Genomic DNA, 14,449 nt, shown 5'->3' on the forward strand with positions numbered 1-14,449 from the left:
ACAGATTAAAGCAATTCTCCCAACTTGATCTTGCGTAGAGTTATGCAAAGCTGCATTCACTGATTTCAACAGGCCTAAGTGTTATATTAGTCCATCGTACATCTGAGCTGTAACCCCAGCCTTGATTTTTCACTCCTTGCATGTGTTCATTTACTTGCTTGCTGCTCCAGATCTTCCAGCCCAAACACATCTGACAAAGGGAATATTGACTCTCAAAAGCTTATACCTTGAAAATCTTGTTGGTCTTTAAGGTGCTGTGCTACTGAACACATGAAGCTGCCTTATACAGAATCAGACCCTCAGTCCATCAGAGTCACTATTGTCTATTCTGATCAGCAGTGGCTCTCCAGGGTCTCAGGCAGGGGTCTTTCACATCACCTACTTGCCTAGTCCCTTTAACTGGAGATGCCAGGGATTGAACCTACGATCTTTTGCATGTCAAGCAGATGCTTTACCACTGGGCCACGGCCCCTCCCTAGATACTGGACTTGTATCTAGCTGTTCCAGCCCATACCTGCCTACCTAGCTACCTTTCTCCCTCCCTCCCCCTCCCTCCCCTCCTCCTTTCCCGGCTGTTTCTGTAGCCCCCTCCCAGAAGATCCCTATGCATAGAGCCTTTCTAAGGGGCTTTAATGGGAATGATACGGCAAGACTGTGAGCATGTTGTCTATGGAAAGGCACATTGTCATCTTTTCCCTCATTAATAGCTCTCTACCAGGAGAGTTTCTGGCATTTTGCCAGAAACTCTTTGTCTAAGGCTTGTGATTAGTGAAGGGTTGAGATTCCAGATGGTGGAGTACACACCATCAGGGTCTGGTATAGTGTGGCATGGATGCCCACTCTGTTTTTCGTGTGGGTGGAGCTATGATTCATTTGGGTTGTCTAGGCTTTAGTACTGGCCCTGGGTAATGCAGATAGAAAGTGGCCCTGGAAACATTGATATGGAGAGGGAGAGAGAGAGAATATCTAGATTATTTTGACAGCAATATATTTGCAAATTTAACTATGTAAAATTATTAATGCTTAAAATAACAATACCTTTCCTGTGCTTCTGCAGATTTTTTTAAAACAACAATAGCCCACATAAAAATAAAAAAAATATTTCTGTAGTTCAATCAAAATTAAGAAGAAGCTAACATTTTTCTTCCACAGGCAGTAACATGAAACTGTTCTTCTTAAATAGGCCTGATTCACCTTGAAATTTGTCTTTGTTTCTTATGAACCTGAGATTACACTTCAATGCACACTGACATTTCAGGAGCAGAGAAATGTCAATTTCGCAAACTAACTTTTGACCTCCATGCAACAAGAACAACAACAAAATCTAAAGGGTAGGTAATTGTGTAGGAAAAATGCTTCGTGCAATTCCATCTCAACTTTGAAGCATTTGTCCTGTCTGGATGCCTCAGGCTTTACTACTGTCAGTCCAAAGAGCGCTTAGAGAAATGTGTATCTCGAAGTACTGCCAGGTAGGAGAAATAATTCACAAATTTACAGGAGAATGGAGTTTCATTGGATTTACAAGTTGCCAAGGGAATAATACCAACACTAGGGGAGAGAACTCATGTGGGGTGTGTGTGTTGGAATTGCTGATGTCAGCAGAGTGTGAAACTGGAGAATAAAATAACAGAAAATGCTCTAGACTTCTTGGTATAATACCAGTAATTCTGCTGTTCTGAATATACCTGTTACAACCGTTTCTGAGGGATATTTTTGGAAATGGTATTCTGATATTTCTCCTGACCATTTAAAATTTTTTTGGTGTCTGAACTAATAATCAAATCTCTCCCCTCACCCCTGTTTGAAATAAACAGGGCTTGCATTGGGAAAGCCTTTCAGTGTTCTGGCTTTAAGCTAGACAGGTATACTTGTATGGTACATATGGCTCCTAAAGTTTATATGGCAGGATTAAAGTATCATTGGTTTGCTGACAAAGCGTTCCCTGAGTTTGCCTAGGGTTGGTTTTGTTTTGTTTTTACAAAGTCCAAGCCATTTATTTACAGATAACGTGTCTCCGTATTTCTTAGCTTTAATTACGTTGTTTAATATATGCTTGGTGTAATACAGTTATATTTTCCTTCCTTCATCACATTCTCTAAACAGTCCAATTTCCAGAGTAGAATGGCAGAAGTAACCCATAAAGTAGACATTAGTTCAGAATAATATGTTGCCACTAGCTGGCAGCATTATATTAAATATAAATAAACTTCTTTAGAGCAGTGCATAATAACATTTACCAGCAATTGCCTGGTGCATGTAAGTGTCATCCTGAGAAAACAAATTAAATTGAACTAATAGCTACCCTGAACTTTTACCTTGCAGAAAATATAATAGGGAAAGGAGAGCTCTTTCCTTTAAAAAAGAGACTTTGGGGGTAAAGCTATTCAGTTCCTCGATCTCTCCTTAGGAAACTATTTGTTGCATGTGTTTTATTTGTGAAAAATTTTGGTGGTCTTCATTTTCTTACAAAGCATGACAATCATACCCAGTGTACCTCTCTCTCTCTGCATACAGTTCTAAAATGATCCATTCTGATATTCTGCCACGGCGATCCACCCCCTCTGTCGTTGGCCACTTCCCTTGTGGTTCCTGCTCTTTCTGCCCGCTCAGCCTACCCCTTAAAGAGTTCAGCTCTACTAGCTCTGAATTCAGGTTTAAGCTTAACCACTTTTCCAACTGCTCCACGAGCAGATGCGTTTACGGCGTCACATGCAAATGTGGTAAATTGTACGTGGGCAGCACCTGTCGCCCCCTAAAAGTGAGAATAGGTGAGCATAAATCCCGAATCAGACTACGGAATTTTGAGGCCCCTCTTACTCATCATTTTGTCAACCAGAAACATGATGAAAATGACATCAGGTTTTTTGCCATTTGGGTTTACAAGGGCAATTCTTTTGATGCTGATAATGTTTAAAAGATCTTACTTAGGCAAGAACTCCGCTTTATTTATTTGTTTAAATCTTATCACCCTTACGTCTGAACAGTGAATTAGATTTTTCTTGTTTCCTTTAAATTATATATCTGTGTTTAAAATCAATTCCTCACAGCTGTGATTATAACGTGTTCCCTTCAGTTGAGCTCTTAAAACAGTAACGCCTGTGCTTTTGCTGACATGCACTTTCACTGAGCAACCCTGTTGGGAGCAAGAAAAGTCTGTGTAAGAATCCTGCATGCAAAACCTTGCTGAATGAATATTGAAGGTATGAACGTTGTATCTGTTGTTTTATGGCATATTGTATAATTGTATAATTTGGAATTAACAGAGTAAAAGTCCAGATAAGTTTGTAGTATATTTATTTTATTTGCAGAAGTATTGTTTTTGGTTTGAACGGAGAGCTGAAGAAGCCGCCCGCGGGGGCGGCGAAAACGCAAGACATCCGGACGGTGTTCCGCGTCTCCTCCCGACTTTCGTTCCCTCCATGCAAGCGAAAGATATACTAGTCATGAACTTTTATAGAGTCTTCCTGACTTCATATTGAAATATATTTACTGAATTGAACATATTTATTGACTTGAACCTATCAACTTTTAAGACTATAATTGTTAGCTTAGTTTATAAGTTTTCGTTTTCAACACTCTTTGCACTTTCACTGTTGTAATTGTCCAATACATGTTTTTGCAGATTGATTGTTTGAGCCTTGTACTATTGTTTCCTCAGCCAGACTTTGCTAGTACTAGTGCATATTTCTCTCAACTTCCAGGTGATGGCTGGAGTTCTCCTGTTATTACAACTGATCTCCAGCTGATAGAGATTAGTTCACCTGGAGAAAATGGCTGCTTTGCCCATTGGACTCTATGGCATTGAAGTCCCTCCCCTCCCCAAACCCTGCCCTCCTCAGGCTCCGCCTCAAAAACCTCCTGCTGGTGACGAGGAGGGACCTGGCAACCCTATCAATAGAATATGTTGTTCATAAACCATTTGTAAAATATGAGATGCTTATTAATAGAGTTCTGATGCTTATTAATAGAATTCTTATTAAAACAATGGTAGCTTGATGAATAGAGCTTGGAGTGTATGAGCCTTGCCAGAACGCTTACGAGAGAGGATGAAGTGGATCTGTTGCTGTGTGCTAAACAGGGTGACTTTCCAGCCTTTCTCTTCTGTATGGTAGGTGCAAGCAATATGGTATCTTAGTTCTTCTGTGCTCTGGGACTATAAATGGGGGCATCTCCCCCTTCTGCCAATGTTTTGGGAATATAGTCCGTGAAGGATTGACAGGCAGAGTGCGCACAGAAATCAGTAAGATGTGGTAGAGTTGGTTATGGCAATCTTCATGCTCAACAGGCCCAACTTAGTCGGCTTGCCACCGTATGGCTTCAAAGTAGCTTGGCCATTCTATTGCCCAGCTGTGTTTTTTCTTTCTAAAGCTCAGCTTCAGTGCTAAACAAAGGACAATTTGTAATGTGCACATGCTTAAATGAATTAATATATGCAAATAAGCAGTAGCTATCTACCTATAATAAATAAAATGTGCATGTCTGTGTGTCTTGTTTTGTGGAAGAGGTGGCAACCATTAGCGTACTGCTAATTTGCTCAGAGTAGTACTAATCTGCTAATGGCTCAGGTGTTCAAGTGGTCCAAGGCTTATAAACTTCTCTTGTTATTCAGGGAAGGCTATTCAGTTTTGTTATATATGAGTTTAATTGTTAATAAAATTAGTTCATTCAAAGATGCTCATAGTTTTGGCGAGAACAATAATTTTGCTAAATGTATTTCACAGTGTGTGGAAAAATAAAATTGGTAATACTTGTTATAGTGGCTGAGATTGCAGGAGTAGCCAGAAATAGTTAAATTGGCATGTATGATGACTGACTACCATGCCATACTTTAGAAGCCATTCTTAGTTTATGTTATCAACAGTGTACTTGGGAGTGAATTAATTGTACGAGACAATTTTTTTAAATGTTTAGTATTCTTGTGGTATCTGGTAGGAGTTGTACCTGCTATTGAACAGATGCATGCCAGAGAAACTGTTCTTATGTGAAACAGGCTATTAGAAAAGAGAGTGTATGGACAAAAAGAGAAGGAAAGGAATTGCTGTAGCAGAATGAAATATGTAAATAAAATACCGTTTCTTTCTGAAGATGCAGAAAAGCACAAGAGTCCAGTAGCACCTTAAAAATGAACAAAATTTCAGGCAGGGTATGAGCTTTCGTGAGCCACAGCTCACTTCTTTCTGAAAAGGCTTGTCAGCCTATTTATAGTTTCATTTTTTCATCCTGACTACTAGGAAGTTAACAGTGCAACACGATGCAAAGTATTGACTTAATAGAAGACCATGGCTTAGACTGGAGTAACTGCATAGGACTGCACTAACAATGCAATAGGACTGCACTAACAATGCAATACTTAGCAACAGGAATGCACTGTAATAGTCCAATCCTAAACACAGTCACACTGTTCTAAGCCCACTAAAATCAAGGGTGTCACTCTGTTTATTGCATTGCAAATCACATCATAAGCAACCTGGCTAGGAGTAAATTTAACAGGACTTCTGTATAAATGTATTTAATGATGCATATTCCTCAGAAAGTGTCCTTTGGAGCCTGAGGCTTGTACACACATTCTTTACCAAATGGGCAGCATAATTACATTAATTATGTAGAAAACAAAGCTTTAAATAGGAACAGTGGATGTCTGCCTGGGGAAGTGCTTGTTCTAAAATGAAAGGAGCAGCAGGGGGCGCTGCAGGTACAGAACTGCTCATGTATGTGCTCAGCAGCGGAAGCAATGAAATAGCCAGGTGCAATTGCAGTTTTAGGATGATCAACACATTGAAAATCTGTAAATGTATGGGGGGAGGGTTATTAATGGATCTGGTATGAAATACTGTGTGACACATGGGAATGAGACTATACCTCATGTGATCATAATAGATAAATACTTGATGAGTAATGAGTGGTTTGCATATGTGGTTCACATATAAACAATTAGTTTGTTTTGTTACATTTTGAAACCTTTTGAACAGTACCATGTATCCTATGCCATAAAACTTGATAAATGGGAAAGATGGCGAATGTTGCATTGGCTATTTTTTCTTCTTCTAACGACAAGGTGTCCTTTTGAAAAGATGCAGAATATTAAAAGCAAGACATTTCAGCCTGTAACACTGAATGCTATAGCATGCTAAATGCTGGAGTAAATTGTTTGATCAAATATAAAATCTGTACAAAATTATGTTTCTTTGCAGAGGCTTGGGATCGATGAGTTTTTGCAAATATTGTTTCAAGAAAAATCTATTTGTTTCTGTTTGGTAACAGTGAATTAAAATTCCTCTAATGATGTAGGTAGAATCGGTGCCTTGACAGGCTGTATATTGTTGTAAGTATTGGACTTCCACTTATGTTCTGCTCTGTGTACTCAAGAGAGACTTTACGACTTGAATTATCATTTTATTCCCCCCCCACCCACCCGTTGTTCTCCAGGCTCTAAAGTGTTCTATGTGTCTTCAGGCCACTTGAAAAGAAGGAGATCTAGATGGGCAGAATAATTCATGGAGCAGGTTCAGAGTAGAGAGAGTAGAAATATATTGCCATCTGCTCTCATTCTTTAGTTATTTATTTGAATTTCCGAGGGAATATGACCGCAGCAATTTTTATTTCACCATTTACTTTTTTAATGTACGTAGTACTTGCATGTATTACAGCATATTTGCTTCTAAGTGTAGATTTGCCTTTAGCATTTACTTGTGGAATAATCCTATTCAGTTCTTTGGCAAGGTAGAAATGGAGTCCAATTTCCTCCCACCTGTCTTCCTGCATATCAGTCAGCTGAGGAAAGGCTGTTGTTTTTTTCTCTCCTCCTCTGACTTTCCTTTCACCGACTTGAAATGTGAAGTTCTGCTCAGCGGGCCTACAGGTTTCTTCATAGGTCTCACTGGATGGCTCAGAGATACCTGAGCTGCTCTGTGGACTCAGATTGTGGCAGCTCCCAATACATTACGCCTGGGTGGAGATGCCGTTGATCTACCTAGGGAAAAGGATAGGATGACATTCTTTAACAGCGAGAGAGGCACACACTGTTCCTGCATTTCACGTAACATGTCACTCAGATTCAGTGGTAACAAGGGAATGATCCACATTCTGCTTGTGCTTCTGGATAATCTCCTTCTGTTCCTAATGTCTCACTCTGTGTGTGTGTGCCTGTGCGCGCACACACATGCATGAACACCTCTTTTCTTTCCAGGCAAACCATTACCAGTTACTAGATGGCATCTTTCTCTTCTTGATGTCTTTTATTGTGGTTGGCCTGTCAGGATTTCCCTATCTTCAGGTAGAAATCCAATTAAAAACTTAAGACGGTATTTTTCATGCAAATGGGCAGAGGACCCAGGACTAAATATGACAGAGGACTAAATATAAGAATCTGGATTAAGTTACCAAATGCAAGATATCAGTCCATTCTTATTTGTGTTATGACATCACAAAATCATAATATGGCATTTATATAGTATAGCATTTGACAGATATGAGGTCTGGACTTCTCAGCAAATGGGCTCAGGGAGCCAACTGATCCATACACTGGCATAGCTCAGAGATATGCTGGAGTAAGGGCCAGTTACTCGGGCCTCCAGCACCGCTGTGCCTCACGGGCGCTGGTACACCTCCATGATGGGTGCATGCTGGTGCAACGTAGGTGCAGAACTCTGCACCAGTGTAGTAGTGGGCAGTTGTGGGGGCATGCCTGCAGTCAGTCAGCTCTTTCAACCTGGGAATGCCCCCTGATAGAGGTGCAACTTTATGCCAATAAAAAACATGCTGGGACCCTTTGGAAGGATCCAGTGGTGAGGAACCTGAAGGAGAGCCAGAACTTCTGTAGGATGGGGATGGTGCAGAGGGCAGGAGCTTGGCCCTGGAGAGCTGGCCCAATCTCCTTGCACAGGGCGTGGATGGCCGCCGTGTCCAGGGGGAAGCGATCCAGGCAGGTGCTGTCTGACAGATGGCAGGTGCTGATATGTTCTCTGAACTGGTGCCTTCTCCGCCATCGCAGTGCCACACAAACATAGCACACTGGAAGTAGGTGGATATGTCATACAGCCAGCTGACGCAGAAGGGGGCACGTTCCAGGGCAGGCTGGCTAGGGCCTGCTGAGAGAGGGTTCTTTGTTCAAAACGCTCATAGATGCTATGGCCCATGTGGTCCACGCCCCCTCCAGCCCCCAACCATGGAGTTGTCAAGCCTGAAGCGCTGAAACTATTCTTTTGGCCCTGCTTGGAAATGCGTGCATCCCCTCATGGCCCAGGGTGTCCCTTATGAACGGCCCCTGGAGGAAGGTCTGTCTGGAGCTGAGGCCATCCTGTGGACAGTGATACCACCTGTGTTGGTAGGCAGATGCAGCGTTGAGGTGCTGTAAGGTGAGTGTTTGGGGTTCTGCAGCCACCTGGCCCCTGCATGGGGCTTTCCCCCTGCCGCCCCGACTCTCCCCCCCCCCCCCGGACTTGCTGACTCCTTCACTTCACCCTGCAGGCAACTTTCAGAGTGGGGATGCCATTGCAGAACCATCTTCAGAGGTGACCGAGGGCGGCACCGGGTCAGTGACTAGTCAGGACATCAAGGCAACATGGAAGATTCCAGGCCCATGACGAGGCTCTGGGCATAGGGTCTATGTCCGGCTCAGCCCATCCACCCCACCCTATTGTTCATGTGCATGGCGATCGAGCAGGAGCAGCTGGAGAGCCATTGAGAGTGGTGGGAAGCCTTCTCCAGAGTCAGTAGTGGATGGAAGGTCTGGCAGCATCTGTAATGGTGGCTGCTGGGCATCTGGAGGGGCTTCTAGCTGTCATGAGGGACATGGGGAGGGACAGGTGAGAGGCTGCTGGGGAACTGGTCGGTAGCACTTTGGGCCCCCATTCTGCACCCCGCCTACTGCCTCCACCTGCTCCATCACCTGCGTGAGATCTCAGAAGCTAAGCAGGAGAAGCCCTGTTTAGTATTTGAATGGGAGCCCATCAAGGAATACAAGGGTTGCTATGCAGAGGAAGACAATGGCAAATCACCTCTGTTAGTCTTTTTGGCTTGAAAACCCCATAAGGGATCACTGTAAATTGGCTGCAACTTGACGGCACTTTACACATACACATGGGGGGTGGGTGTTTGTGCTGCTTACATCCAGCTAGCCTCCCTGGACATGTCCCTTTTCCACCCCTGGGCTCTGATGGTTTGGTTTGGCCCCTATGCTGGGCAGCCCTTGATTGGTTCTGGCTGTCCTGTCCATCAGAGCCCCTCTTCCTCCCCACAGCACCTAGTACTGCCGCTTATACCATGGCCGGCCATGACAGTGCGGGCGGCTCTCAGGATTACTCAGTCACTGTGCTCCAATAGCTTAGTTCTGAAGACAGAATATTAGTGATGAAAATAACTGCATGCAGTTCTAGCTTATCTCTTCAAAAGCATGTTTGGAAATATAGCTGCCATTCCCATTTGGAGAGTCATACCATTCTTCTGTAGGGGGAGCCAGAGAAAAAAAAAGAATGGGAAACCTATTTGTATATGGTGAAGTACATTATGAGGATCTGAAAATGAGTTTCCAGGTTTCTGTCCTGGCAAATCTTTTTTCTGTCCAAGATTTACTAATCCTCTGAAGAGCATATTATAAATACATTAGAATATATCCTATGTAAACTGTGACAAGAACTGTGACTCTTTCATTTTCAGTGAATTGCACTTTAAGAAATGGTTTGATGTCCTTAATTAGGCTGATCAGAAGAGTGGAAAAATCATTATTTTAATTAGCAATGAGTTTCATAATGTTTGAAAATTTCTCTTAATCACCTTTTAATTGAGACAGAAATGGATTAAAATTACAAATGTTAAATGTAGCTGATATAATATTTCCTAAAAATTACCATATTATTCTGATATTATAAAACGTTGTGACTAAAAGACAGGTAGAGCATAACCTTCACAAAATAAAATCTTTATGCGACATAAGTTAAGTGGTAACTTTGCCCTTATTCTCCAGTGGTGTTAAATGCTTGGGATTCTTGAGAGAAAATACTTGAAGGTTTTGGAATGTAATTTTTTTTGTTATAAATCTTAATTTAGTCATCTTTATGTGTGGATTTTGGTTAAAATTAATTAGAAAGTAAGTGAGGTGACCTCCTGCTGATAACTGTTTTTGAAAACCTGAAAGCACATTCCAAATTTACATTGGAAACATTCCTGTTTGAACTGGGCAACAGGGTGACCGTTGTGAGGATAAAATGTAAGAGGAGAGAATACATAAGCACAGTCCCCTTTGGGGAGAAAAACGGTGTATAAATAAATTAAAAAATTGAACAGCCACAGTATTCCAAAAATTGGTGGAAGAGAGTTTCTGCATAAAAATTAAAATGTGTGATTTTTTTTTAATTCTGCCATTGCTTGCTTGTAAGCTATAAATATTCCAGGCTTTCTGACTGCAGATGGTTAGAATTAAGTGTATATTACTAATGTTATTTTTCTCTGAACAGGCTATTTATATTTGCTTTACTTTATATAATTCACACTGGCTGCACTCCTAAGAACACTCTCCTGGGAGTAAGCACTGTTAAGTAAAATTTATTTATTCATTCATTTGTTTAAAATATTTCTATACTGCTTTCCCACCCAAATAGGGTTCCCAAGGCAGCAAACATTAAAACATTTTAATATTAAAACATCAAGACAGTATTTCAAATATTAGTGTATATAAAATATTTAAACAATTCAATAACACACATAAACACAGATAAGAACACAACCAAGAAGGAGGGCAAATAACAGCTAGGAGGCCAACGCCAAATGAAGCAAAAAGACAGCATCCACTAGCAGAAAAGAGCAGTAGAGGGAGACTGTGGAATTCCTTCCCCAGGGAAATTCCTCTGTTTTGTTGCCATGATCAAGAAGGCCCTTTCTCAAGTTGCCACTTGTCAAGCCTCAGATAGTGGGGGAACCTAAAGCAGGGCCTCTGAAAATGATTGGAGCGGACGGTTAGGTTCATATGGAAGTAGACATTCCTTCAGGTAGCCCCAAGCTGTATAGGGCTTTAAAGGTCAATACCAGCACCTTGAATTGAGCCCAGAAGCCAATTAGGAGCCAGTGTGTATGGAACAAAACTGAAGTTATATGGTCCCTACAACCCACTCCAGTCAACATTCTGGCCACAGAATTTTGTACTAGCTGTAGCTTCTGTTCAGTCTTCCGGATATGGCCCCTAGAGAGCTCTTATCCAGCCCGCAAGCCAGGTAAGGCAGCCCCCCCCCCATCCTGATCTGGTCTGTCGAGCTCGCTGTGGGCTCAACAGCCACACACACCCCGTCCCAATCTGGGCTGGCAAGGCATGGCCAGGCCCAACCAAGAGACATGATGTACACTGTTCTATCTAAGAGGGCTGCATTTAGACTTCGGTATATATGCAAGATATAATGCCCCACAATGATACTGGTTCAGACTTTATGATGTTCCTAGATGGAGGGCACCTGAGCAAAAATGTACATTTCACATGCTTCTAGAGTCTAATGCATTACAATTTTACAGATGAATAAATTTGCTAATAGATTTTTCTCATGGTTTGTCCATATGCAATTTTTACATATGTCTAACTTGTAGTCAAAGGAATATCCTTTCATGTATGTGGGGACCAGCATAAGGACTTCATATTCTTTATTCTGACTCTAGTATAATTGTAACCCCCCCCCCAAATTCAGTTTGTGTATTTCATTTAGGATAAGACTAGCTCCTTGTTTTGTTGCTTTGTATTGTGAGAAATATATAAAATAACACAGGTGCTAAAAATCTGTTATGGGGAAGAAAACAGACATTGTGTCTTAATTTGCAAATATTCCTGATTCACTTACAGAAGAGCAGGTGAATTATGAAGCCCTGTAGTTATCAAATCCAACAACTCTAACAGTTGTACTTCCTTATGTTTAAGTAAAATCTACACAACTGTGATGGCTCAGACTGAAGTACATACAGGAAGCAGAAAGAATCCTTGAAATCATGAGCCCAACAGTATCCTGGGGGACTCTTGATGGACCGATGGTAATCGGATTCATGTGAAGCATATATTGCAAAATGTTTCCAATTTCACAAACAAACTGAACACCAGGCAAATACTCTACAGGAACCAAGATCTTACCAGACTCTCCAATCAGTGTCAAAAGTACTCCTGGTTCAGTGCCGCTTGATGACACTACTTACTATAGCTAGTGGTAGCCTCCTGCAGGAGAAGATTATTGTAGATTTGACAGTTATTGTAGTGTTCCATCCCTGTCACATTCAAGCCTAATTCCTGCTTAATTAGATGCCCTCACTGTATCCCAAAATCTTACAATTTGTTATCAACATATATTTTAGCACTGCACTCAGAGCAGGGTTTTTTTTTTTTTTTTAGTAAGCAGCCTTCCCTCTGCCCCTATATTTCCATATCCTATCCACCATACTACATAGCTAATCATTGTGGCAGTAACAATCTACATTCTATACTGCTTCTGCCACATTTGTTGGGTAAAATCTTCTGATCGTTAAAAAGGTAAAGGTCCTCTGTGCAAGCACTGGGTCATTCCTGACCCATGGGGTGACGTCACATCCAGACGTTTTCTAGGCAGACTTTGTTTACGGGGTGGTTTGCCAGTGCCTTCCCCAGTCATCATCCCTTTACCCCCAGCAAGCTAGGTACTTTGATCGTTACTCTCATCTAAAATGCATAATGATTATGCATAGTGATTCTACTAACAATCAGGTATACCAAAGTAGGCGTAATAATGAGCAGCTTGTATTCTTAGACTTATTCCTACAATGCATAGCAAGTGACTCTGGAATGGTTTCAGAATCAAGGGTTTAAATTTGCTTATACAGATAATGGATTGGTGTATTTGGAACTGTTGGTGTTCAGGCTATTTAGACATATCACTTATTATTACACTAAGCATTTATTTAAGTTTCATTAGGTTTTGATGAGGACACTTAAATAGTGTAACTGTCTAAATTATGTTATTTTATTTCACTCATAAACGTAACCTTTGAAGTTTGTATTAGAATTCTTGTATTTCTGCTGCTGTTATGCTACAACCTTTTAAAAAGATTAGTTTTGTTAAACAAGAATTAATGCAGAACAAAATCTAGCTAGTTCCAAATAGTGAATTGTATCAAATTGTATAGCAAGAACCAGAGAAATGCCTTGACTGTAAACCTTTAATTTGGGAAAACTGATGTTTTCATGCAGGAGATAATGAACGCACCCTGTGGTCCCACCCCCCCAGTGTTAGATTTCTGAATTGTTGCCAAGGGAGCGATAGACCTTCCTTGATGGGTGTTCGATCCTGGGATGCAGTACCTGTAAGATTCTGAATGATCAAGTGTTAGAAATAATATTTCTCTAATAATATTTATTATCAACATTTCCTGTTTGTGTGAAGTGTATGTTCATCAGATGCCACCTCACATCTGGCCATTAGGCAGAGTGGCTGTGATCCTGCAGTGGTCCTATGTTTCCACCACATAATGCCACTGTTGCGTTCAGAAATTCTTTATGGCACATTGGCTTTTAGACAATATAGGAAAGATTAGGTTAAGCATAAGAACAAAAAGGAAAGGGGTATATACTGTTTTTTGAAAAGTAACACAGTAAAACCCATAAAGACTGCAAGCGAATCATCACACTTCTTGGTTATTCTAAGGCTGTGTTCTGGATGTTGGTCCTACGCTTCCACCATGTTATACCACAACTCCCCATTATTTAAAACAGTTGTTGTACGAATGCTTCACTATGCTAGAAGCGGCACAGCAATCATGCCTATGTGGACATGGCAGCTCTCTCTCGAGAGAGCTGAAATAGCGCTCGGGATAATACAGTTGTATGCTGTTTCTGTGGTGTTTTGGCCATTTCAGCATCAGCTGTGGTAGTATGGGTCTGTTTGTGCTTGGAATATGACAGTGACTGACCTTGTAATTGATGGCAAGATTCACTTTCTCACTGTGCATTGCCTATGGTGCTGCTTATGACTGTTAAAGTTAACAGTCAGGACTTGCATAACTAAAGGACTGTCTCTTTCCCTTTGTGCCCGTGCACCAGCTGCGGTCCTCAGGTTGCCACATTCTAGCTGTTTCCCTGCTTGAGGTAGCTTGCCTGGCATTCATTGTTCCTGTCTCGTGCCTTTTCTATCATACTTTCCACCCTATGGAATGGGCTCTCTGAGGAGGTAAGGGGGACAATTTCTAGACGTTTTTTTAGGAGGTACTGAAGGGTGATTTTATTTGATAGGGATTTTAATAGGGTATAGGCTGTAAATGTTTTATTTACAAGGAGTAGGGGTTATTTGCAGTTTGATTGCATTTTGTATGTTTTAAATTGGGATTTATAATCCTCTTTAAGGCACAGAGAAAGGCGGGATATAAATATTTTAATATATAAATAAGTTACTGAGTTAGATGCATTTACACCATTAGCATCTGTTCAAATCAGAGTGCTCATTTCTAAACCATAGTT

The 14,449-nt window shown here is 41.2% G+C and overlaps 1 protein-coding gene across 1 annotated transcript in view; it reads left to right on the forward strand.

Annotated features, from left to right (window-relative positions):
* The window catches only part of CAMKMT (calmodulin-lysine N-methyltransferase), a 297,003-nt gene that overhangs the window by 26,141 nt on the left and 256,413 nt on the right, over window positions 1-14,449 (forward strand). The window lies entirely within an intron of this gene.

The sequence above is a fragment of the Euleptes europaea genome, chromosome 7 (genome assembly GCF_029931775.1).
Source record: "Euleptes europaea isolate rEulEur1 chromosome 7, rEulEur1.hap1, whole genome shotgun sequence".
In the NCBI taxonomy this organism is placed as follows: domain Eukaryota; kingdom Metazoa; phylum Chordata; class Lepidosauria; order Squamata; family Sphaerodactylidae; genus Euleptes; species Euleptes europaea.